The sequence below is a fragment of the Anoplolepis gracilipes genome, chromosome 9, assembly GCF_047496725.1.
Source record: "Anoplolepis gracilipes chromosome 9, ASM4749672v1, whole genome shotgun sequence".
NCBI lineage: Eukaryota > Metazoa > Arthropoda > Insecta > Hymenoptera > Formicidae > Anoplolepis > Anoplolepis gracilipes.
In genome coordinates, this window is record NC_132978.1 from 6,055,233 (window position 1) to 6,081,089 (window position 25,857).

The window sequence follows — 25,857 nt, forward strand, 5'->3', positions numbered from 1 at the left end:
GGTTGGCTTAATCGTCTGGTGGAGATGGATTCTTGCTCTTGGTGAGGGAACTCTCCGCCTTCGAAGACGTCAGAAGCGGTGAGCTCTTCTTAATCTTAAGTTGATATTCAGCGGCGAATATCAAAAGGCACGTTGTTATAATATTTAGTTTCGTCGAGTTGCTGCGTCGAGAGATAGGCATAATATTCGATTTCACTGGTCTCTGCATCGACATAATATTTAGTCAAGCTGAGTCTCTGCGTCGATAGATAAGAATAATATTCGGTTTCATCGGGTCTCCGCGTCAAGAGATAAGAATAATATTCGATTACACTAAGTCTTTCTCGCCGTCGCCTATTGCGTCATCATGCGTATGAAAGGCTCTTTGTATTATAATAATTTCGCACTCTTATATTATAATTCTTTTTACAGCAAGAGAGACTTATTAATTTAACTATAGCAAGAGTTATTATTCGTTCTCAAAGTTATTATGTCTCATCATTAATATTTCTTTTCTTTTCACTTATTAATTTATGCTTTTATATTTAAATTTCCTTTAATTTTCTCTCTTGTTGTATCACATATTTCATCTTAACATATCCGCTTTTATAATAGTATCTATATGGAAGATGCAGTTTAATACTGTTATTTCAATTTATAATTCCTTTCTATCGTGATTTCTTATGGTTTCACTTTAGCATAGGAGACTAACTCTCCTTTACATATATATATATATATATATGAATATATTTATAGACATATATGTATAATACGTGTCATGCGTTATTTTTTTTTAGAATATTACTTTTTCATCAATTACACTAAGAGAAAGTCTTCCATTTAGATTTACATGTTGGTATACAAAATCAGCTTATTAATATTATTAAATATATTAATTTATATGGGTTGGCGTATATATATGGTTCTCAATGCCAGTATGCATATGCCTTCCAAAATGTACTTTACTGAATAATATTTCTTTTTCTTTATTTTTTTCTTTTCATTATACTTATGAAAATGTAGGATTTATAAAGCGATTGTTAATATGATTTAATTCTAATATAATTAATTTGCAAATGTTTCTGTTACAATCGTGTAATTGAATTTCGATGATTCTGATATTACAGTAGTATTTTATTTCCATATATTTTAGTAAAGAGAATTTTAACTTTTATTTGGAAAATTAATATATAGTAGTTTAATGATTACAAATATTTTTCTTATTTTTTCTGATAAGGTCAGTATTATTTTGTTATTACTTCTATGTAAGCAATGTCCAATTTAATAGCTATATAATACTATGCTTGATTAAATATTTTATTAAGTTCAAGTTGAGATATATATGTATATCTCATACTTTGTGTTCATATCTCCAGCGGTACGTTTATATTTTGGAAAATTTAGTTTGAAATTTTTGGCGGGACGTCACATCTATCGACGCAGAGACTCAGCTTGACTAAATATTATGTCAACGCAGAGACTTAGTGAAATCGAATATTATTCTTATCTCTTGACGCAGAGACCCGATGAAACCGAATATTATGCCTATCTCTCGACGCAGCGACTCGACGAAACTAAATATTATAACAACGTGCCTTTTGATATTCACCGCTGAATATCAACTTAAGATTAAGAAGAGCTCACCGCTTCTGACGTCTTCGAAGGCGGAGAGTTCCCTCACCAAGAGCAAGAATCCATCTCCACCGGATGATTAAGCCAACCCGGGAAGTCTTGGATCCACCGGACGCCTAGAGGGAGCCGAAAGTGGGGACGGAGCGCAGAACGTCAGTCGAGCTTGCGGACGGAGTCAATCGCTAACAACTCCTCATACAAAAAAGTCGCTCCCCATCATCCATACTAATAAGTCGCTCCCCATCATTCAAACTAAAAAGTCGCATTATAACATTCGAAGTGAACAGTCGCCAACAACCGGTCATCTAAAACAGTCGCTCCCCATCATCCAAACTAAAAGTCGTCTTCCTAACTTCATCTTAATAAGTCACTTCAACATCTCTTTGAAACGTTAGTCCGAAGTCGTGAAAAGTCTCTGTGTCTTTATACATTCATTGCGTCCTAGAATCAATTTTAACTTAATTTTCGTCAGCTACTTTGTGTCGTCAAGGTAGATCTTTAATAATACTTTACTTTCTCGTCTTCGCGACTCGTCTTATATTATAATTTAGAGCTTCGACTCACTCTACATTATAATTTAGAATTACTACTTTATTGTTAATTAATTTCCAATTTCTGGTACAGTGCGGTTGTACCTTTTACATTCGAATTGTGACCAACATTTATAATCATTACTTGCAATCTCTGTAAAATCTTCAAGCTTTTAAAATACATAGTCTTATTTCAGAATATTCACAAGTTAATTATTTTAATACAGTGTTCCTTCACCTCCAACCAGTATTTACTATAATTAATTTAATATCGATTAAATCTTTAACGTACGTCTGGATCTTGAGCGTTAGCGAGTCCCGTGCCTGGGATAGAGCAGAGTGACGTGCCCCTCGTGTTAGTTCGAGCAGAGCTGAGACTTAGTCGATGAGCTGCTTGAATGTCGCTTGATCCAGATTGTCAACCTGAAATGAATAACTTTTTTAAATTAGAATAAAATTTTGGTTATAATTTATAGTAAATGCCTGGTTCTCGTCGCGCCGGTAAACGACATAGACAACTACGTGCCGCTTTACGCCGACAGAGACAAATTTCAAACAGTGATAACGGTCTCAGCCAAGTAGAAAAAGACAATCCAATTAACGTACCGGACAATCAAAGAATTGTCGTAGAACTTTTCGATCAGCTTCCTGCATCTGACTCGGTTGAAGCTCCCATCTCGCGAAGAACCTTCGAATTTATTGGCTGGCCCGAACCTTTGGTTGAAATCAAGCTGCATCCTGCCTCAACCTCTACCACCGACATCCCTGAGGGAGATCCACGACGTCCAGAGTACGAGGAAAAGGCTCAGGAAAATCAGCAAAACTAGAGACATTAATAAAGGTAAATCACTATTTTAAATACATACACGCACATGCGCATATGATCAAGCAAGAAAATACTACTATTTATAATAAAAAAAGGAAAACGCACTCATATTCCAACAAAATATAATAAAAAGAAAAGAATTCCGAATTGAACTACTATTTTTAACACATCGTGTTTGACATTTATATGACATCTTACTACTCTAACAATTTCAATTTCGCAAAACAATTATAATTACAATTTAGACATATGCTTCTACGACTAATGCAATAAACTGTTCCACCTTCAAGCTCCGAAATAAAAATCTTTTATACAGTTAACTAGACATACATACAAGATATATATATATATATATATATATATATATATATATATATCTCACTCTTTTGAATAACGCACAGTTCAGACTATTGACTTTTAAAATTACAAATTGACTCACATTTTGATACCACTCTCAAGAATTATAAAGTTAAAATACTATACCAAGAAATTTGCAAATTTAGAATAAAATAAAATAATCGATCTATCAATGTAAGAGAATTAACTACTCGTTACACTTAATAATAAAAATAACGGAGCATCCCTTGTTTAATCTCTTCTTCCTATTTTCCATCGGAGACAGTAATTTTGACAACAATAAATTATATCACTGGCCTCCACCACACCATATTCCAGTTGTACATTTCTTTATATGACACCTCACCACACAGTGCTGAACCTGCGAAGAACCATACATTTATTAACATATATAAATATCTACATAAGAGCAATAAAAATTTTAATGATCTTTTCTTATTACGTGAATAGATGCATCAACGATATTTATGAAAAATAAAATCATAGTGCAACAGTTGACTTTCTCTTAAAGAAAGAGATATCTACATTCAATATAAATCCAAATCATTTAAATTTCTCAATTTAATTTTGTTCTTCATATTAAAGCAGTCATTAATTACTGGGAAATTTGCTCTTACATTATACAAGTCGTAAATTAAAACTTTCAAAATCAGTATATATTTGGTATTGCTCCGACGGTGAATTCTACTATACAACAGTAAGTACTTAATCCCCCACCATTACTATCACAAACCACCTTAATCCCTATCTCAATTTTAATATAAATTTGTCAAATTAATTACAATCTATTTATAATTTCAAAATTGAAACTTTCCAATCATTCCAACTTTAAATTGAATAAATTTAAAACTATTGCAGATATAATTTTAGAATTTTATTTTCTCTTTAATTAACTCGAGTGTCATTGTGCGTCACGTTCATTGCATACGCGATAATGGTCATGGTGTCATGGAGTTCCTAGAACTTCCTCAGCCTCTCGTTAGTGCCGAGTGAATTGTATTCTGACCACCAGACTATATCAAATATACAATAACGAGATTCAAAACGTTTGCTTAACATTCTTAATCATTTTCAAATACATATGTCATAAATTTAACTTTTTTATTTTCAACTTTCTTAATTTTTTTTTCTTCTTATCAAATAAAATAAAATAAATGAGGCCTCAGACAACTGATTCTGAATTTCAACAAAATCTTTTCGTTGACTCTGAAGTCATATTAGAAACTTTAATCCAATTTATAGAAGAAAATAAAGAAAATATTATTTACAATTTAGACAATATCATAAAAGAGTTTTTAAATCAAGCCTCTATTATCATCATTCCAGATCAGTAAAAAAATCCCCTGATTTATTAGTTCCTAGTACACATTGATCCTGCTCTCGGCGAAGCCCTGGGTATAGTCGACTTAGACAGATTACCCAAAAACTTAAATAGAGAGCAACCCTGTTATTGACACCTAGGTAGACGATAACAGTGGGTCACAGCACGTGACAGCATAGGAGACTAACTCTCTTTTATATATATATATAGACATATGTATATAGTAATACTTATCATACGTTATTATTTTTTTTTTAGATTATTACTTTTTTATCAATTACACTAAGAGAAAATCTTTCATGTAGATTTACATGTTGATATATAAAATTAGCTTAGTAAATATATTAACTTATATGGATTTGCGTATATATATATATGAATGCTAGTGTGCGTATACCTTTTGAAATGTGCTTTACTTAGATAATATTTCTTTTTTTCCTATTATTTTCCTTTTCATTATAATTATAAAAATGTAAGATTTATAAAGCGTTTGTTAGTATGATTTAATTCTAATATAATTAATTTGCAAGTATTTCTGTTACGATCGCGTAATTTATTTATTGAATATCAACGATTCTGATATTACAGTAATATTTTATTTCCATATATTTTAGTAGAGAAAATTTTAACTTTTATTTAGAAAATTAATATATAGTAGTCTAATGATTGCAATTTTATGATTTCTTTACTGATAAGGGTCAGTATTATTTTTTTAATACTTCTATGTAAGCAAGCAGTGTCCAATTTAATAGCTATATAATACTATGCTCGATTAAATATTTTATTAAGTTTAATTTGAGAGATAAACGTATATATCTCAACGCATATTTATTAATATTTCTAGCGGTATGTTTATTTTTGAAAAATTTAATTTGAAATTTTTGGCGGGACGTCACACAATATGGCTATATATTGCTATCAAGGATGGCCTGATAAACGCTACTATCACCATCAGCAATAACCGTTCTATAAATTATTCCATGTATTTCCAAGCTACTTTTGAAGCCTTTTGCAATGGCGTCGCTCTCCATGCTTATAGAGCTTGCATTACGATGGAAATTTTTGTAACATTTGTGATTCTCTTGGTTCGATTCCGTTTCGTTCCACAAAATCACAGAGGGAATAAAATTTGTTGCGGACACCAACAAAGAGTACTTTTTTCGTGTGGTAACCAATTATAGCACCAACACCGGAAAGTAAATCGTAGGTGTTGCCGTATGATCTCTTGATCCAACTACTATCTACTACAACGGTTATATACGGAATACCGTTTATAGTTTTATTTCTTTCAAGAGCGAATTGCTTTTCAGCTTCGCCAGCCATTTTCATATTTTCCATGGCTGTTTTCTCGAATTCATTGATAATATTTTCTCGATATCTCATATAAGTTTTATCGGACATACATGGAATATTCATGGATGCACATAGTTCTTCCAGCTGAGCAAAACCAATTCTAGTCGTAACAGTTCCTGCTACAGCAGCCGTATTAACTCCAATGTTTCCGGTTCTGTAGGTTCTGACCAGATGTTGGCTTTGTAATGGCACATTTGGCATTTGAAGAACAATTGTGTCTTAAACCCATAGCGACAAGAATTTACGAGTTTCCAATCTTTAAATTGGCACTCTATTCCTTGTGCATGATTATCGAACGTTCTATGAATTTCATTCCATAGAAAAGAAATGTCGACAATGCGGCGGCCTTCAGGCAATCTTTCCTGGATACGATTCGTATCCAGAGGGCTATTTTCGATAACAAAATCTTTGTTATCTTCGCAAAATTCGACATTTTGTTCTACATTATACATATCTGTATTTGACTCCTGGCAGTGCATTATTTGACTATTAGCTTTAGAATCCATCGTATTGGGAAATGATTCTAGCAATTTTTTAAACTCGATAGATTCATCGCTAATATCCATGCTTTTGGAGTCATTTGAATCTTTGTTATTTTTACAAAGTTCAGTATCTTGTTCTACATTATACATACCTATATTTGACTCTTGACACAGCATTGTTTGAATATTAACTTTCGAATGCATCATATCGGGAAATAATTCTTCCGATTTTTTAAACTCGATAGATTCATCGCTAATATCCATGCTTTTGGAGTCATTTGAATCTTTGTTATTTTTACAAAGTTCAGTATCTTGTTCTACATTATACATATCTATATTTGACTCTTGACACAGCATTGTTTGAATATTAACTTTCAAATCCATCGGGAAATAATTCTTCCGATTTTTTAAAATCAATGGATTCATCGTTAATATTCCTAATGCTTCTGGAGTCATTAATTTCTTCTAGCTTCATTCGTTTTAGTAACTTTCGCCTGTAAAGAAAAATAAAGATTAGTATTTTGTAAAATGTTAAAAAAATAAGGTATTATGTGATAATTATGTATATTTTATTACTTATTTATATCTAGAAAAAATCTTTGAAAAAGTGCAGTCTTTTGTTTATTTATTAGTAAAAATTATATTAATATTATTAAATATACAATAGTCTATTACTAAAACTATTGTATGATATAATAGATATTTTGAAAATATAAATATTTTTGTATTTAGAACACACATGCAAACCGCATCTAATTTGTATTATAATATGTATTATACAACAATCAGCTCACGAATAAATCGCCTCTGAGATTTTTTTAACCAGTGCGTACATGCAAATCGCATCTGGTAGAAAATATGACAACCAGCTCACGAATAAATTGCCTCTGGGATTTTTTTAACTAATGCGTACATGCGAACCGCATCTAGTACGAAATATTACAACCAGCTCACGAATAAATCGCCTCGGGGATAATTTTTTAAGCAATGCGTACATGCAAATCGCATCGAATATAAAATATTACAACCAGCTCACGAATAAATCGCCTCTAGAATCATTTTTTAACCAGTGCGTACATGCAAATCGCATCTGGTAGAAAATATTACAACCAGCTCACGAATAAATCGCCTCTGGGATTATTTTTTAAGCAATGCGTACATGCAAATCGAATATGAAATATTACAACCAGCTCTCGAATAAATCGCCTCTGGAATTTTTTAAGCAATGCGTACATGCAATCTAGTATCAAATGGTACTAACTACTATTAAAATACACATAATCTCTATTTTTAGTTAAAAATATAAATAAGCGAAAGACTGCATTGTTTTTTTCAAAGATTTTTTCCAAATTATATGTTCTGTGCACACAATCTCGAAATCAGAAGTATATTTTGTTACATAGAAGAAAAGAGTAATAGTATTGTCTTTCATTCACTCAGTACATGCAGATTATACAGAATGGACCATTTAAGTTGATAATGCGAAATATCTCAAAAACGAAATTTGATTGATATTGAAAGAGACATACTTTTACGTACACATCAATCTTTTCTACAAAGAATTGGAAAATGCATTGAGGTAGAAGGGCATCACTTTGAACATTTATTACTGTAATTTAATTGAATTATGTTAATGTTTTTTTGTTTTGGCAGATAATACAAATGTACATTAGATGCTTACATAAAATAGTTCTGTACAGTGGTATAACTAAAGTATTGTATAACTCTTTTATCAATTTTCACTTTTCAAATATCTGCAAAACTTACAGTATGTGCTAAATTGAAAAATGGTTCCTACAAAAATTGTAAATTTTTTTACGAAGAATAAGAATACAAAATAAAAAATGTAGGTTTCCATTTAAAAAAATTAGATTCATCTTCAAATGACCTTGAAAACAGTCTCCAAATAAAACATAAATCATGCAATTTGCTTTCCACTCTTAAGTCAATTAACTTTTATTTACAACATTTCTTTCTCCAACGCTTCGTTTTTTAGATATTTCGCATTATCAACTTAAATGGTCCACCCTGTATATGATGCACTTACAAAACATATCATAATATACAGGGTGAGTCATTTTAATCAACGCACGCAATTATTTTGGAAACAAAGCATTTTAGAGAAGAATGTTTTAGACAAAAGTTTTATGGTTTTGAGGGAGGCATAAGATGGTACGGTTGATTTGACCTTGGATAGTCATGTGAAGGTCACTTCAAGTATTTAAATGGTACCCCCTATTTTTTATTGCATATTCTTGTAGCTAACCTCGAGAGCTTTCCAAAACATTATAATTAAGTATTTTTTGATTCAGTACTTTTTGAGTTATAAGGCTTCAAAGTTGCAGTATTTTGACATAAAATACAAGATATCTCGTAAAATATTCATTTTTTGATTATTTTACCCTAATACGCACAGAATAATGGGACAAATCAATTGACGTAATTAAAACACATAATTATATTAAAGTAAAAATGTATAACTGCTAGTTGCAAATTCATATTTTTTAGATAACTATGTGTTTTCTTTACACCAATTGATTTGTCTCATTATTCTGTGCACAAAAATATTAGGATGAAATAATCGAGAAATGAATATTTTATGAGATATCTTGTATTTTATGTCAAAATACTGCAACTTTGAAGCTTTATAACTCAAAAAGTACTGAATCAAAAAAATATTAATTATAGTGTTTCGGAAAGCTCTCGAGATAAGCTATAAGAATATGCAATAAAAAATAGGGGGTGCCATTTAAAAAATTAAAGTGACCTTCACATGTCCTTCAAATGACTATTCAAGGTCAAACCAATGGTACCATCTTATGGCCCCCTCGAAACTATAAAACTTTTGTCTGAAACATTTTTCTCTAAAATGCTTTATTTCCAAAATAATTGCTTGCGTTGATTAAAATAACTCATCCTGTATACAGATGTATGGACAAATAAATGTAGGAAAAAACAAAAAAGAATATAAGTCAGTGAATAAAAAATCCGCATTAATGTAATAAGACAATAAATTAATCATTTGAGTGCTTCTAAACGTAGAAATTTTGAAAAGGAAGGATAGTAGTTGTTTATACTTTATTTGTTTATATATGTGCTGTATATGCATTATGTATAATCTATATGCATACGTATAACTATGTATATGTTACTGTGATTCTGAATTTTGGTGAAATAGAATTTACTGGTAAAGATTTATCAAATCAACTTTGGAAAAAGTCTCAAAATATTCAAAACAATATTTAAAGTTTTATAAATGTTGATAGATGTTAGTATTTACTTAGAATTAGTAAAAGTCGAGATTATTTTCTTGTGTATGAATGTTCTAAATATGTTTTTTCTGTTTCTTATACAAGATTGAATAAATAGAGTGATAAGAAAAAAAAGTAGTAGTGAAAGAATTTTTTCTTATAAAAACTATAAAAAAAATTTTGTTATAAAAATAAACATATTGATAAATTAATACTGTTTATTAAATTAATGAAAAGAAAATTTAGCTCACTAATCTTTTATATTGTCAGAGTTACACATTTACTACTTCTTGCAATATGATCTACTACTGTGATATTTATTCAATTTTGTATAAGAAATAGAAAAAACATATTTAGAACATTCAAACACAAGAAAATAATCTCGACTTTTACTCATTCTAAATAAATACTAACACCTATCAACATTTATAAAATTTTAAAGACTGTTTTGAATATTTTAGACTTTTTCCAAAACTGGTTTGATTTTTTATCAGTAAATTTTAGGTTTAGCTGAAATTCGAGATTTTATAGTAACATATAACAAAAATTTTATAATATATTTATAAATATTTTAATATTTTCATAATATACTTAATATTTTATTAATATTTTTTATTTAGGAATTGTTTTAAAGATATAATTTATTAAAAAAATATATATAACAATTTTCATAGTGACTCTCTTACTAGTAATGTTTTAATGGATTTTATGGGTCAAATGACAAAATATTATCGTTTTCAAATGATACAAGTAATCACTCAAAAGTTAAAAATCTGTCTTATTTAATAGAAGTAAGTATTTTGATTTTTAGATCAAACAAAACATTTTAAGAATACTGCAGCATTATTTGATTATTTTATTAATTTGACAATTTTTTAAATTGAGAATAAAGAATTTTGTACTTTATAAAAGTAAGAAGTGTCAAGTGGGACATAGTACTATCTATATATATTATTTGTGTTATTTATATTGTTTATATATCTCATGAATCAAAATTCACTTTCGCTTGAAAATGTCAATTTATTGGAAAATAAGGAAATCGCTCTCTGAGTGATGAATCTGTTTCATTCGAAAACGATATGACATCTAATAACATAACCCACTCGGCATGTAACACTGCCGAGATACTGAAACAATGACAGCAATATTTCAGAAATACTACATGTCGAGTGGAAAATTAGCATTAAAACAATTCCTTTTAAATATAAATAGAAATACACTAACTTTTTCATCCAGCCTTTCCTGAAGGAAATTCTACGCTCGCTGAGATATAAATGTTTTTTGTTATGTACACGACCCATGTTTTCAATCACAAATCACTACACTAAACAATACACTATTATGTAACACACGTAATTACACATACACACTGTTTCTGTCAGCTCGTTATAACCACTGATATCACGGCTCTGCACTTTTAGTACATGCAAGAGTGATTGTCCGCGCACCGCGCACCGCGCACTAGATCAGATATCAGATGATCGCGTGGAGTGTATACACTTATGCGCATGACTCGGTTTAATCGCGATACACATGTATCGATATTGCGCGTTTCTCTCTCTAAAAGAGATAGACCATGACAAATATATATGCCTTGAATTGAACTTTATTGTGAGTATAGTAATTGATTACAAAATTTATCTGTATTGAAGAACGAAGAAGTATGCATAATTTTTTTATAATAATGTAGATATTTTCTGACTTGTGCATTAGAAATTGACGTATGTCGTGTTACGTACTGGATCGCGAGCGAGGTGCGGTTGCGGTGGTGTGTGTACGCGGATCGCGGTGGCTGAGCGGTAAACCTGTCACGATCAGCGTAGCGGTGCACCGGAAGCTGGCGATCGGGACGTAATGGGTAATGAGGGGGATGTGAAGTGAGTAGACAATGAATACAGATTATTTACATATATTAATTTTTATGTATTTATCATTATTTTATACTAAACATACATATATAGTTATATTTTCTTGTATTTTACAGGACGAATAGACGAGTAAATCACGGACGAGTATCGGGAGGCGAACTGATAGATACTTCAGCGGTTGGCAAGATGCGTACTCGCCCGAAGAAAGGCTGAGAGGAAAGGATCCTCGGTTGCGTAATCCCGAAGTCTATCAACGGCGGGGGCACGGGCCACGGACGGTATTCGATAGGCGGTAAGGGCCTATATGAGGAAGCGACGGCCCCGCTGCTGGATGCCGGTGGAGTGATAGCGTTGTGGAACGCGTCAGGAGCCGAGGATTCAGCCGTATGGTTTCCCGGTGGAGGGTATGTGAAATACCCGACGAACGCTGGGTTTTGACTATCCGCTGGAGGAGTACCCGTTTGGACTGTTAGGTAAGAGCCGCCTTGATATAAGGACCGGATGAGGCCCTTCAGTTGGTGAGCGCGCCCTGATCGACGTGACAGACCCATGACGCAGCTGAGGAGGTAAGTAAAATTATAATCAAAGCCATGGTTGAATACACGGGGGAGTATAGACAAGGGTTAGGGATAGTAACGCGAGTGATGAAAAAAGGAAAAGAGAAAAAAAAACAAACACACAAAACCAAGGGGGTCGGTTATGATAAGTGATAAGAGGCTCGTACACGCGCTAATGTAATTTGCTAAACGAGTTAACTTGACTTTATCTGACGGGTTGTGGGGACAGGATGAGCCTTAATGAATTTACTTTAATTTAATATTTATTTTATATTTCAGACCAAGAAGAGCGATCGGAGGAATTGTGAGAGACGCTCTGAGAGAGGCGCGGTTCGTGGACTGAGAGGAGGCATATCGCCCTGAGAGAGGCGGGCTGCACGCTAGAAGGCGGAATGCCCTGAAAGAGGCGCTCCTCAGAGATAAGAGTCGTTCTCCCTGAGAGAGGCGCGCGACGTAGATAGAGGTAGCCCAGCCCTGAACAAGGCGCACTACGAGGGATGAAGGCAGAACACCCCTGAAAGAGACGCGCTGCTAGAAGGGACGTAGAGTCGCCCTGAAAGAGGCGCGCTACGTAGGAAGGATGTAGATCGCCCTGAAGAAGGCGCACAACGGTTTAGGTAAGGATGGTTATCGCTCTCTGTCTAACGACACTTCTTATGAAGACGTCCGAATAAAATATTAATCTCTTCAATTATATGTTACAGATATCTAAGGCTCTGGGTATGTCAAGGCGGACGTCGCGGACCTTGCCACAGGTGAGCGGTTAAAGAAAAAAAAAAGAGAAAAAAAAATAAAAGAAGATGCTATAAGGAATACAAGAACGCCCTGGAGGAGGCGCGCACCGACGCAGGATAACCGGAACGCCCTGGGAGAGGCGCGCGTCGCCGCAGGATGAAAGAGAGAGCCCGATGTAAGCGTGAAGGAAGGATGACCTCGTCAAATAAGTAGCACTAATTTGCCCGATAATTTCAGTATTAAAATTAGAATAGAAAGCTTGTCTCTATATTTACAGGTGTGTGGACACGAGAGATTAACGGCGAGAATTGACACCGAGAAGATGACCGACGCCCGGAATGGACAGGGGCCGCGAACTGACACAGGTATGTATATTTCGAGTAAATTACACGTATACAATATGATTAATGATCACACGAATATATCTTAATAATAACGACAACGTACTCACTTCACTAAATTATTATATGTTACAGGAACCACTGGGGAACACACTGCCACGCGGGTGTATACGAGAATGTGGATCTACAATATTATTAGGATTATAACATTAGTTAATAAAACTTTTCTTTGGCTATAATTTCACGCGCGGACAGGTTTCAGACGCTTAAACGACACTTATTGGATAGGCGGCATTAATAATAATCTGATTGTCTGGAGAAGAAAAGATATAACACTTATATTGTTGATAGAGATAAATTTACTGCGAATGAAAATTAAGATAAAATGTCTTTGAAAGTGATAGATAGAATTCGACATGTATTGTGAGCGCCGTGAAAATCAAAAAAGTGTAAGGAAATATAATAGTGACAGTGGAAACAATTAATCAAGAATAAATTTATACAACGGTAAATGCAAGAACTAAAAACTAATTAATAATATTCGCGATATGCTAGTCTCGAAGTCTCTCTGAATTAATGATTTTGTGTGCATAATACCGAGTAATGAACTAAAAACACTGATTCGAAGATATAATATTAATTACACTGTGTGAAAATTTGTAAGAACGTACGTATGTTCGAATGCTATAAAGATAACCGATTATTAAATCGTATGAATAACTGTCTGTACGTACAGTGAATTTAATGAATACTGAATACTGAACGTCTCGAGAACCGAACTGTAAGAACTGTCGATCTGACTGATCTGAAGGGACAAAAACTGATTTGAATACTGACTGAATCGAATATCTGAATGAGCGAAAACTGAATGAATTGATCTGTCTGAGCGAAAACTGAATACTCAATGATCTGATCGACTGTTTGAGCGAAAACTGAATACTCAATGATCCGATCGAACTGTCTGAGCGAAAACTGAATACTCAATGATCTGATCGAATTGTCTGAGCGAAAACTAAATACTCAATGCTGAGCGCACGGTGCTCCCGTTTATATACCCGTGGTCGCTGAGGGCTCCCACCCTTCTGAATTGTAGCGCGCGCAACATGGTCCGATCCTGGTCACGCTTGTTTGTCACGGGTATCACGCGCCAGGCAATAGTAAGCGGTCACGGTGTTTGTCCGAAATTTTCACGTGATCCGACGGTTCCTGAATGTTCTAGAAGCTTCGGGACTAGCATTATAATATAATATTTATATCGTTATTTCTAAATATATCGCAATTATTACTAGCGTTACGATAACTTATCTGATTAATTACTTATCGCCGCATTGTATTATAGCGTTGTACTTAAATAATTGTAGGGATATGAGAGCATTTCGCTAATTAACTTATTAATTAACAATTATCTATGATGTCGCATAATGTTATTTGTGGATTATAAGGTTCTAGATTAGCTTACAGACATTAAACTCGCTATTATATAACCATATGTATGTATATCATTATTACTAGTAGTAAAAGTTTATATCTATATATATAAGTAATAATGGTATAAATGTACATGTAATATGCCGTGATATATTTACAATGAAGGAGTGTGTAAGTTTGTATAAACGCATAAATGTGTGATAAGTTTATATTGTGAAAGATCGATTGTGTAATTTAAATAATGCGTATGGAATATGTATGCATTAGCTATAAGATCCGGAACTATTGTGTTACCGTGTATATGATATGTTGATTATGCGTATGTTAATATATGAGTATGCCTGTAATAAGTTTATAATAGGTTTATTGAGAATGAGTCGTTTGTACGTACTATTGCGTCACCGCGTATATAAATTATTTATAGGATGTGTATATTTGCGTGTTACTGGGTGGATAACATGTCTATAATAGTCAGATACTGATTAAATATTGTGTAGATGATAAGTTTATAACGCGCGTATTTTTGTATCACCGGGTATATTAGGTGACTATTGTTATATAATTTTATGGTGTGTTTATTATGGAGCGTGTATCTATGTAATTATTTCTGGGTGGTCAAGTCCGCGTGGTGAGAAGTCCACACTTAGCCTGCGCCACTGCAAATCGTACCAATCTTTAAGGCTGCCGCACACACTTTTACATAATGCACATACAAAAGGAAATTAGTCTATAAAATCAATAAAATTAATAAGGTCAACCAATCGAATTCCTTATGTATATGCATTATGTAAAAGTGTGTGCGGCGGCCTTTAAGTATGTCGATACTATTATTTATGTTATCTATACACGTCTCTAATAATAAGTTACACAAACATCAGTATATGTTATATATAAAGCACGTCGTTTAATCTTATAGCATAAAAAATATTCCATATAATATAGAAAGTTTCCACAAAAATGGATTAATGAAACTTTTTCAATTAAAAATGACACAAAACACGATATAAATGGACTAATTTTTAAAATGCAATAAAAATTATATGAATTAAAATTTATTAAATAAAAATAAAAATTATATCCTAATATCATTACGATCACATAATAAAAATTGTTTATTTACCTAATTAAAAATTACCCGATTAATATCATGCTTCGTATCTTTTAATTAGAAAAATCTCATCCAATTACTTTCGAACCGATAAAATACGAAGTAAAAATTGTAATTTTTATTTCATAAAGTAAATTGATATATGATAGAGTCCCTGCGATGTCGAAAGTGAAAGCGAGAACGAACAAGCAGCGAGCGAGATGACTAACACCAAAAAATTCCAAAGTCTCAAGGTTTATCTATCGTTTTTCTTATTATATGTGTGTATGATCTTATTATAGAAAATAAAGTTTTTTTATTGCGCAATTTAGTAATATGAAAATAATTTTAATGAATTTGATATCTCCCCAATTAAAATGACACCAAACACGACATAAATCGGATAATTTTTAATTAGAAAGATAATCGTAATTATGACAATTGCTTAAATCATCCGATTTATGTCGTGTTTGGTGTCATTTTAATTGGGGAAATATCAAATTCATTAAAATTATTTTCATATTGCTAATTAAAAGATACGAAGCATGATATTAGTCGGGTAATTTTTAATTAGGTAAATAAACAATTTTTATTATGTGATCGTAATGATATTAGGATATAATTTTTATTTTTATTTAATAAATTTTAATTCATATAATTTTTATTGCATTTTAAAAATCTCATTAATCCATTAAAATTATTTTTAAACCAATAAAATGCGAAATAAAAAAATTTTATTTTCTGAAGTGAGATGATATATGATACGAAAAAAAACACACAAAGGAATCCTCGTGAGCGAGACTTCGGAGCCCTTTAATGTTAACTATCTCGCTTGTTCCTTATACGTTCTCGCTCTCTCTTTCGGCGACTCGCCGGCATCGGGAATCTTTTTTTTTCTACAAATATAAACATCTTATTGAATAAAATCTAATACTTTTATTTTGCATTTTATCAATTTGAAAATTATTTTAATGAATTAATGATATTTTCCTAATTAAAATGACACCAAATATGACATAAATCAGATAATTTTTAAATAGAAAGATAATCCTAATTTTGACAATTGATTAATTAAAAATCATCCGATTTATGTCATGTTTGGTGTCATTTTAATTGGGAAAATATAATTAATTCATTAAAATTATTTTCAAACCGATAAAATGCAAAATAAAAGTTTTTGATTTTAAGATGTTTATATTTGTAGAAAAAAGGAAAGATTCTTGATGCCGGCGAGTCGCCAAAAGAAAGAGCGAGAATGTATAAAGAACAAGCGAGATAATTAACATTAAAGGACTCCGAAGTCTCGCTTGCGAGAATTCCTTTGTGTGTTTATTTATTATATATATATATATATATATATATATATTTATTCGTTCTCGCTTTCAAGTGAGCGCACGTGCTGCGGTCAGAAAATCGTGATTTTTCAGTTCTTCAGTATACATCGAACAGTACAGAGTGATCAGCGTTTTATAAGTATTGTGATCGAAGCAGCGACAATGGTGAGATGTAAGTACTTTTATATTCTACACAGAATATTATAGAATAACATTTTTATATATAGAATATTTATAAAGTAACATTTTCAGTGGATGTATTATAATTTATGAATCTTACTTATTATGATGCATAAATTATAATAATATACTGATAATGTTATAAAATATACAATCTTCTTTCTTTCTTTTCTTTCTTTCTCTCTCTTTCCCTCTCTCCCTCCCTCCCTCCCTCTCTCTCTCTCTCTCTCTCTCTCTCTCTCTCTCGCTAAATAAATAAATAAATAAAAAGTATATATATTAATATTTTTTTTATTTGTAGCGAAAAGTGAAGGCAGTACTTTGCCGCCAGGACGACCGCGGAAAACGACGGCGACGACGCCGCTCGCCATGGACATGAGATCCACGGCGACGGCGTCAACGTCGCACGCCAAGAACACGAGATCTACGGCGATGACGCCGCTCGCCAAGGACACGAGATCCACGGCGACGATGCCGCTTGTCAAGGACACGAGATCGACGGCGACGGCGTCAACGTCACACGCCAGGGACGTGAAATCGACGGCGACGGCGACGACGCCGCCCGCCAGGGACACGAGATCGACGGCGACGGCGATGACGCCGCTTCCCAAGGACACGAGATCAACGGCGACGGCGCACCCTCGCCACCCTGCGAGCGCACATCCAAGAGTGCAGCAAAATAAGGTTAGCTTTTATTTTATAAATAAAAAGTAAAAATGAGAAAAATATATTTTTTATTTGATTATAATGTGTATATTTCTTCTCATTTTTTCATATGCTGTGTATTACAATGTGTGTGTGTGTGTGTGTGTGTGTGTGGGTATCAATCTTTTTGAAATAATTCTCATATTTTAATTAAAGAAATTTTATGATGAAGTAATAATAACTGGTGCGTGTTTAAATATATTACTGTTATTTGCAATTCACATTTACATGTAAATTATGCAATTATATCTATTAGAAATAATAATAATATAAAAATAGAAACATACACTAATTATTACTTTGTTATAAAATTTCAATTAGAATATGAGAAATATTTCAAAACGATCTTATACATATACACTCTCTCACACACACATTATAATACACTTGACATACATATATTTATGTATATAATTATTTTAAAATAATATGAAATATTAAATCTATGTATATACAATATACATGTTGTTAAATATGTACATACATAAATACATAAATATTGAGTGTATATGTGTTTGCATGTGTATTACAATGTGGTGTATACGTGTGTGTAAAATCTTTAATTTAGATATATATACAGGGTGGACCATTTTAATCCATTCAGTAGAATATCTCGAAAACCAAGCCCGGGAGAGAAAAATGTTTCAGACAAAAGTTGTATGGTTTCGAGGGGGCCATAAGATGGTACCATTGGTTTGACCTTGAAAAATCATTTGAAGGTTACGTGAAGGTCACTTCAAGTTTTTTAAATGAAACCTATATATTTTTACATATTCTTGTAGCTTATCTCGAGAGCTTTCCAAAACACTTATGACAAAGTATTTTTCATTAAGTATTTTTTGAGGCTTATAAGGCTTCAAAGTTGCAGTATTTTGACATAAAATACAAGATATCTCATAAAATATTCATTTTTTGATTATCTTACTCTAATACTTTTATGCACAGAATAACGAAACGAATCAATTGGTATAATTAAAACACATAATTATGTTAAAGTAAAAATGTAACTGTTAGTTGCAAATTCAGATTTTTATAACTAAATATTTTTTTATTATTAAATAAACATTTTTATAAATAAACCAAAATATTATTTTCTCCCTCATTATTATTTATTATTATCAAGCGATTATTATGTATATATTATTTGTCTTAAATTTTATTGTATTATTTCTAAATAAAATAATAAATTTGGAAAAAGGTAACAGGGCGATTTAGCGAATAATTAGAGAGAGACATAATGAGCACACAACTAACAATAAGAGAAAAAGGATATAAAAACAAAACGTAATAGTGTATATATATATATATATATATATATATACAAGAGTGTGTGTGGTATGTATGTATGTCTGTGGGTGTGTGTACACACTATTATTACACTTTGTCTTTTTTGTATCTTTTTTCTCTTATTATTAGTTATATAGTTATATCCTCATTTGTCTCTTTCTAATTGCTCCCTAAATCGGCCTGTTATCTTCATCCAAACTTATTACTTTATTCGGAAATAATATTTAATAAAATTTAAAACATAATATACAATATATATATGTATATTTATGTATATATATGTACATTTAATAAATGATAAATATGCACATATCAAAATATAGTTATATTAGAGAAATAATATTTCTCTACATATAACTATGTTTTGCTATATACAATGTTTTATTAATTTTATTATAAATATTATTTCTCTAATATAACTGTTTTGATATGTACACGTGTATCATTTTATACATGATATTGTATCTTCTTTCTTCTACAATTTTAGTAACGTACGTTCTGCCATTTTCTAATACTTTGCTTATTATATCACTCCGTAGCTGTTTCACAAGCTCATATTTGCAATATTTGCATTCATTTCCTTGCAAAAAATGATAAAAAACGAGTAAGTTTGTGAGAAAGCAATAGGGCGATATAACGATTAGAAAGAGACCGAATAAACGTATTGTAAAAGAAAAAAGATATGAGAAAATGTAATGATATTAGAGCGTACATCAGTGATGACACACACATAAGCGCGAGTCGTGTATATGTGGCGCCGCGCATGTGCTGAGCTCACATATGTCACGTCCAGCGCCTCCGCTTGACACCAGTCGCCGTCCGTTGACGCCATGCGCCACCTGTTAAGTAGACATAGTAAGCGTTAAGAGCATATAAAAATTTTTTCTTCTTCTTCTTATATATATATACATATAGTTATTAGTAAAAATAGATTAAGTCGATAAATACCTTTTTATTATGTTTCCGGCTAAAACATTTTTTTTTTGTTTCTTTTTCTTCTTTCATCACCATCACTGGTTCTCCCCTATCACCTACCTAAAAATAAAGGAAAATAATTAATTAGTTGTCCAATGAAAATTCTTACCTATTTTCCGGCCACCCTGTATATCACCTTCTGGTCCACATCCTCAGCACCTGAAAAAAGGAAGAGAAACGGCCTACTAAATCGGTCGAACATCTTAATTTCATTATAATTACTCATTTAGTTTCGTCACTCTAGTTGCAGTACCTAAAAAATAAAAAGGAAACATAATATTAAGTACGCGTCAATAGAATAGCATAAATTAAGTAATAGCGATAATATAAATCAATGTTCACTCCACCTCGCCGTCATCACTCTTACTAAACACAAACATACACGTACACATCACCATAGACACACGCATCGAGAATTAACCACCATCTGGTATAACAAAAATATAAAGAAAATCTATATAACAAGCTAAAATCACGCATAGAAAGAGATCATAACTGCAAATAAGCGGAAATACAACTCATTACATATGTTCACCTTAATAAATTGACACCCGGTATATAAACTAACATTGTCATAGTATCCAAACATTAATATAAAATAGTGTTTAACAACCGACCGATTTATTTGGTTAAATTCCATAAACTTCATATGATAAACTCCGATCGGTACTTTTGGGACACCCTATATATGAACTTTCATTAATTAGTAAATCTGAGCAAGCCAAGTAACTCGTATGCGCAATTACAACTTCCTATGCACAGTCTAAGTCACTTTTCTCAATATATCAAAAGTTGTCGCAACATCAAAAAGCATCCAAATTTTAACGGTTTAAACATCACATAAAAAACCCACCCAGTGACCTTAATTAATTATTTCCTGGCGCCTGGACTCATAAAAAACCAAAAAAAGTAGCAACTTATAGGGCTACAGCCCTGCTATAAAAAATTAAGCGCACATTGTTATAGACCCATTTTACTTCAGGAACACCTCATATTTTCAACTTTAATAATTCATTTATTTTAATCCGCACCTCCAATATATAATTATGCCTTCACTATTAAATGCGGTTTAATATCCCAAAACCGAATTAATACCACAATAACGTACATATCTAATGATTCTGTCACCCAAATATAATAACTTGTCAATTTTACTCATACTCCACCGCAGCGCAGTGATTTCAGTAAATTCAAATTTTAACAACAATAAAAGATTCGATCAAACCCATCATCTGCATAATAATTCCTTACCATGAATCCAATTTGGTTTGCCAATAAAAATCCGGTCAACTATTATTTATAATTATTTCATATATCAACCATGACGATAACTCGGTGCATACACATATACATATATATATATATATGCGACTCACTGCAGAAATCATAATCCACAGATGTTTTAAAGACAAATTATAACGACCTGACAAGAACTCCTCGAGGCTCAGACAACATTTAAGTGATCAATTAAAACCAATAATAATTAAAATGAACCACTCATGATACATATATATATATATATATATATATATATATATATATATATTATAGTGAAAACAATATAAATATCTTATAAAGAGTTTAAAACGAATAAAGCTCTGGAAGATAACGAAAGTTAGACAGTCACACTCAAATATATACAATTACTTAATTAACTCTTACTTATACAAGGTGTCTGAAATAACTTGAACGTGATAATATTCTCAAAACTTCTTTATCACTTTATTGAGGATGAATGATAATTACAATATACATATGCATAATAAACAAAATGACCATACCTATATATACGGTGGTACAATAATACACATATCATACACTACATAAACCAAGTATAAACGCATAATGAACACCCAGAAATAATTACATAGATACACGCTCCTTAATAAACACACCATAAAATTATATAACAATAGTCACCTAATATACCCGGTGATACAAAAGTACGCGCGTTATAAACTTATCATCTACACAATATTTAATCAGTATCTGACTATTATAGACATGATATCCACCCAGTAACACGCAAATACACACACCCTATAAATAATTTATCTACATAGTGACGCATTAGTACGCACAAACGACGCATTCTCAATAAACCTATTATAAACTTATTACAGGCATACTCATACATTAACATACGCATAATCAATGTATCATATACATGGTAACACAATAGTTTCGGATCTTGTAGCTAATTCATACATATTCCATACGCATTATTTAAATTACGCATTCAATCTCTCACAATATAAACTTGTCATAAATTTATGCATTTATACACACTTACACACTCCTCATCCATTCATTGTAAATATATCACGGCACATTACATGTGCATTTATACCATTATTACTTATATATATATAAATATAAACTTTTACTGCTAATTATAATGATATACATACATATAGTTACATAATAGCGAGTTTAATCTCTGTAAGCTAATCTAGACCTTATAATTCACGAATAACATTATGCGACATCATAGATAATTGTTAATTAATAAGTTAATTAGCGAAATGCTCTCATATCCCTACAATTATTTAAGTACAACGCTAATAATACAATGCGGCGATGAGTAATTAATCAGATAAGTTATCGTAACGCTAGTAATAATTGCGATATATCTAGAAATAACGATATAAATATTATATTATAATGCTAGTCCCGAAGCTTCTAGAACATTCAGGAACCGTCGCATCACGTGAAAATTTCGGACAAACACCGTGACCGCTTACTATTGCCCGGCGCGTGATACCCGTGACAAACAAGCGTGATCAGGATCGGACCATGTTGCGCGCGCTACAATTCAGAAAGGTGGGAGCCCTCAGCGACCACGGGTATATAAACGGGAGCACCGTGCGCTCAGTATTGAGTATTTAGTTTTCGCTCAGACAGTTTGATCAGATCATTGAGTATTCGGTTTTCGCTCAGACAGATCAGTTCATTCAGTTTTCGCCCATTCAGTTCATTCGGATCAGTCAGATCGGCAGTTTTTACTGTTCGGTTCTCGAGACATTCAATATTCAGTATTCATTAAATTTACTGTACGTACAGACAGTTACGATTTAATAATCGGTTATCTTTATAGCATTCGATCATACGTACATTCTTACAAATTTTCACACAGTGTAATTAATATTATATCTTCGAATCAGTGTTTTTAGTTCATTACTCGGTATTATTTACACAAAATCATTAATTCAGAGAGACTTCGAGACTAGCATATCGCGAATATTATTAATTAGTTTCCAGTTCTTGCATTTACCGTCGTATAAATTTATTCTTGATTAATTGTTCCCATTGTCACTATTATATTTCCTTTCACTTTTTGATTTTCACGGCGCTCACAATACATATCAAATTCTATCTATCACTTTCAAATACATTTTATCTTAATTTTCATTCACAGTAAATTTATTTCTATCAACAATATAAGCTTTGTATCTTTTCTTCTTCAGACAATCAGATAATATTAATGCCGCCTATCTAATATCGTTTAAGCGTCCGAAACCTATCCGCGCGTGAAATTATAGTCAAAGAAAAGTTCTATTAACTAATGTTATAATCCTAATAATATTGTAGATCCACATTCTCGTATACACCCGCGTGGCAGTGTGTTCCCCAGTGGTTCCTGTAACATATAATAATTTAGTGAAGTGAGTACGTTGTCGTTATTATTAAGATATATTCGTGTAATCATTAACCATATTGTATATACGTGTAATTTACTCGAAATATACATACCTGTGTCAGTTCGCGGCCCCTGTCCATTCCGGGCGTCGGTCATCTTCTCGGTGTTAATCTTTCTCGCCGTTAACCTCTCACGTCTACACACCTGTAAATATAGAGACAAGCTTTCTATTCTAATTTTAATACTGAAATTATCGGACAAATTAGTGCTACTTATCTGACGAGGTCATCCTTCCTTCACGCCTACATCGGGCTCTTTCTTTCATCCTGCGGCGACACGCGCCTCTCCCAGGGCGTTCTTGTATTCCTTATAGCTTTTTCTTTTATTTTTTTTTCTCTCTTTTCTTTTTCCTTATCCGCTCACCTGTGGCAAGGTCCGCGACGTCCGCCTTGACATACCCGGAGCCTCAGATATTTGTAACATATAATTGAAGAGATTAATATTTTATTCGGACGTCTTCATAGGGAGTGTCATTAGACAGAGAGCGATAACCATCCTTACCTAAACCGTAGTGCGCCTCCTTTAGGGCGATCTACATCCTTCTTACGTACCGCGCCTCTTTCAGGGCGACTCTACGTCCCTTCTAGCAGCGCGCCTCTTTCAGGGCTGTTCTGCCTTCATCCCTCGTAGTGCGCCTCCTTCAGAGCTGGACTACCTCTATCTACGTCGCGCGCCTCTCTCAGGGCGAACGACTCTCATCTCTGAGGAGCGCCTCTTTCAGGGCATTCCGCCTCCTAGCGTGCAGCGCGCCTCTCTCAGGGCGATCTGCCTCCTCTCAGTCCACGAACCGCGTTTCTTAGGGCGTCTCTCACAATTCCTCCGATCGCTCTTCTTGGTCTGAAATATAAAATAAATATTAAATTAAAGTAAATTCATTAAGGTTTACCCTGTCCCCACAACCCGTCAGATAAAGTCAAGTTAACTCGTTTAGCAATTTACATTAGCGCGTGTACGAGCCCCTTATCACCTATCATAACCGACCCCTTTGGTTTTGTGTGTATGTTTTTTTTTCTCTTTTCCCTTTTTCATCACTCGCGTTACTATCCCTAACCCCTGTCCATACTCCCCCATTTATTCAACCATGGCTTTGATTATAATTTCACTTATCTCCTCAGCTGCGTCATGAGTCGGTCACGTCGATCAAGGCGCGCTCACCAACTGAAGCGCCTCATCTAGTCCTTATATCAAGGCGGCTCTTACCTAACAGTCCAAACGGGTGCTCTTCCAGCGGATAGTCGAAACCCAGCGTCCGTCGGGTATTTCACGTACCCTCCACCGGGAAACCATATGACTGAGTCCTCGGCTCCTGACCCGTTCCACAACGCTGTCACTCCACCGGCATCCAGCAGCGGGGCCGTCGCTTCCTCATATAGGCCCTTACCGCCTATCGAATACCGTCCGTGGCCCGTGCCCCCGCCGTTGATAGACTTCGGGATTACGCAACCGAGGATCCTTTCCTCTCAGCCTTTTTTCGGGCGAGTACGCATCTTGCCGGCCGCTGAAGTACCTATCAGTTTGCCTCCCGATACTCGCCCGTGATTTACTCGTCTATTCGTCCTGTAAAATACAAGAAAATATAACTGTATATGTATGTTTAGTATAAAATAATGATAAATACATAAAAATTAGTATACGTAAATAATCTGTATTCATTGTCTACTCACTTCACATCCCTCTCATTACCCATTACGTCCCGACCGCCAGCTTCCGGTGCACCGTTACGCTGATCGTGACTGGTTTACCGCTCGGCCACCGCGATCCGCGTACACCAACCACCGCAACCGCACCTCGCTCGCTATCCAGGATGTAACATTTTATAAGACGTCAGCCATCTTGTTTTTACTGGTCCATCCTAAGAAGACCGGACCAATTCCATTGTAATAGACTCGAACCGACGATAATCAGTCTCCAATCTCGATTCTCCAAATC

The 25,857-nt window shown here is 33.2% G+C and overlaps 3 long non-coding RNA genes across 3 annotated transcripts; all 3 read left to right on the forward strand.

Moving 5' to 3' along the window:
- The first annotated feature begins 1,807 nt into the window (after positions 1–1,807).
- On the forward strand, positions 1,808–12,911 carry LOC140669437 (uncharacterized). The gene is made up of 5 exons (XR_012047340.1): positions 1,808–2,982; positions 11,445–11,608; positions 11,716–12,165; positions 12,436–12,773; positions 12,861–12,911. It is a non-coding gene; the product is annotated as an uncharacterized lncRNA (long non-coding RNA).
- Positions 12,912–12,977: 66 nt separating this feature from the next.
- On the forward strand, positions 12,978–14,417 carry LOC140669438 (uncharacterized). Its single transcript, XR_012047341.1, has 3 exons — positions 12,978–13,066; positions 13,169–13,256; positions 13,368–14,417. It is a non-coding gene; the product is annotated as an uncharacterized lncRNA (long non-coding RNA).
- An 8,733-nt stretch (positions 14,418–23,150) lies between these two features.
- Positions 23,151–25,320, forward strand: LOC140669316 (uncharacterized). Its single transcript, XR_012047323.1, has 3 exons — positions 23,151–23,281; positions 23,820–23,893; positions 25,044–25,320. It is a non-coding gene; the product is annotated as an uncharacterized lncRNA (long non-coding RNA).
- Positions 25,321–25,857: the final 537 nt, after the last annotated feature.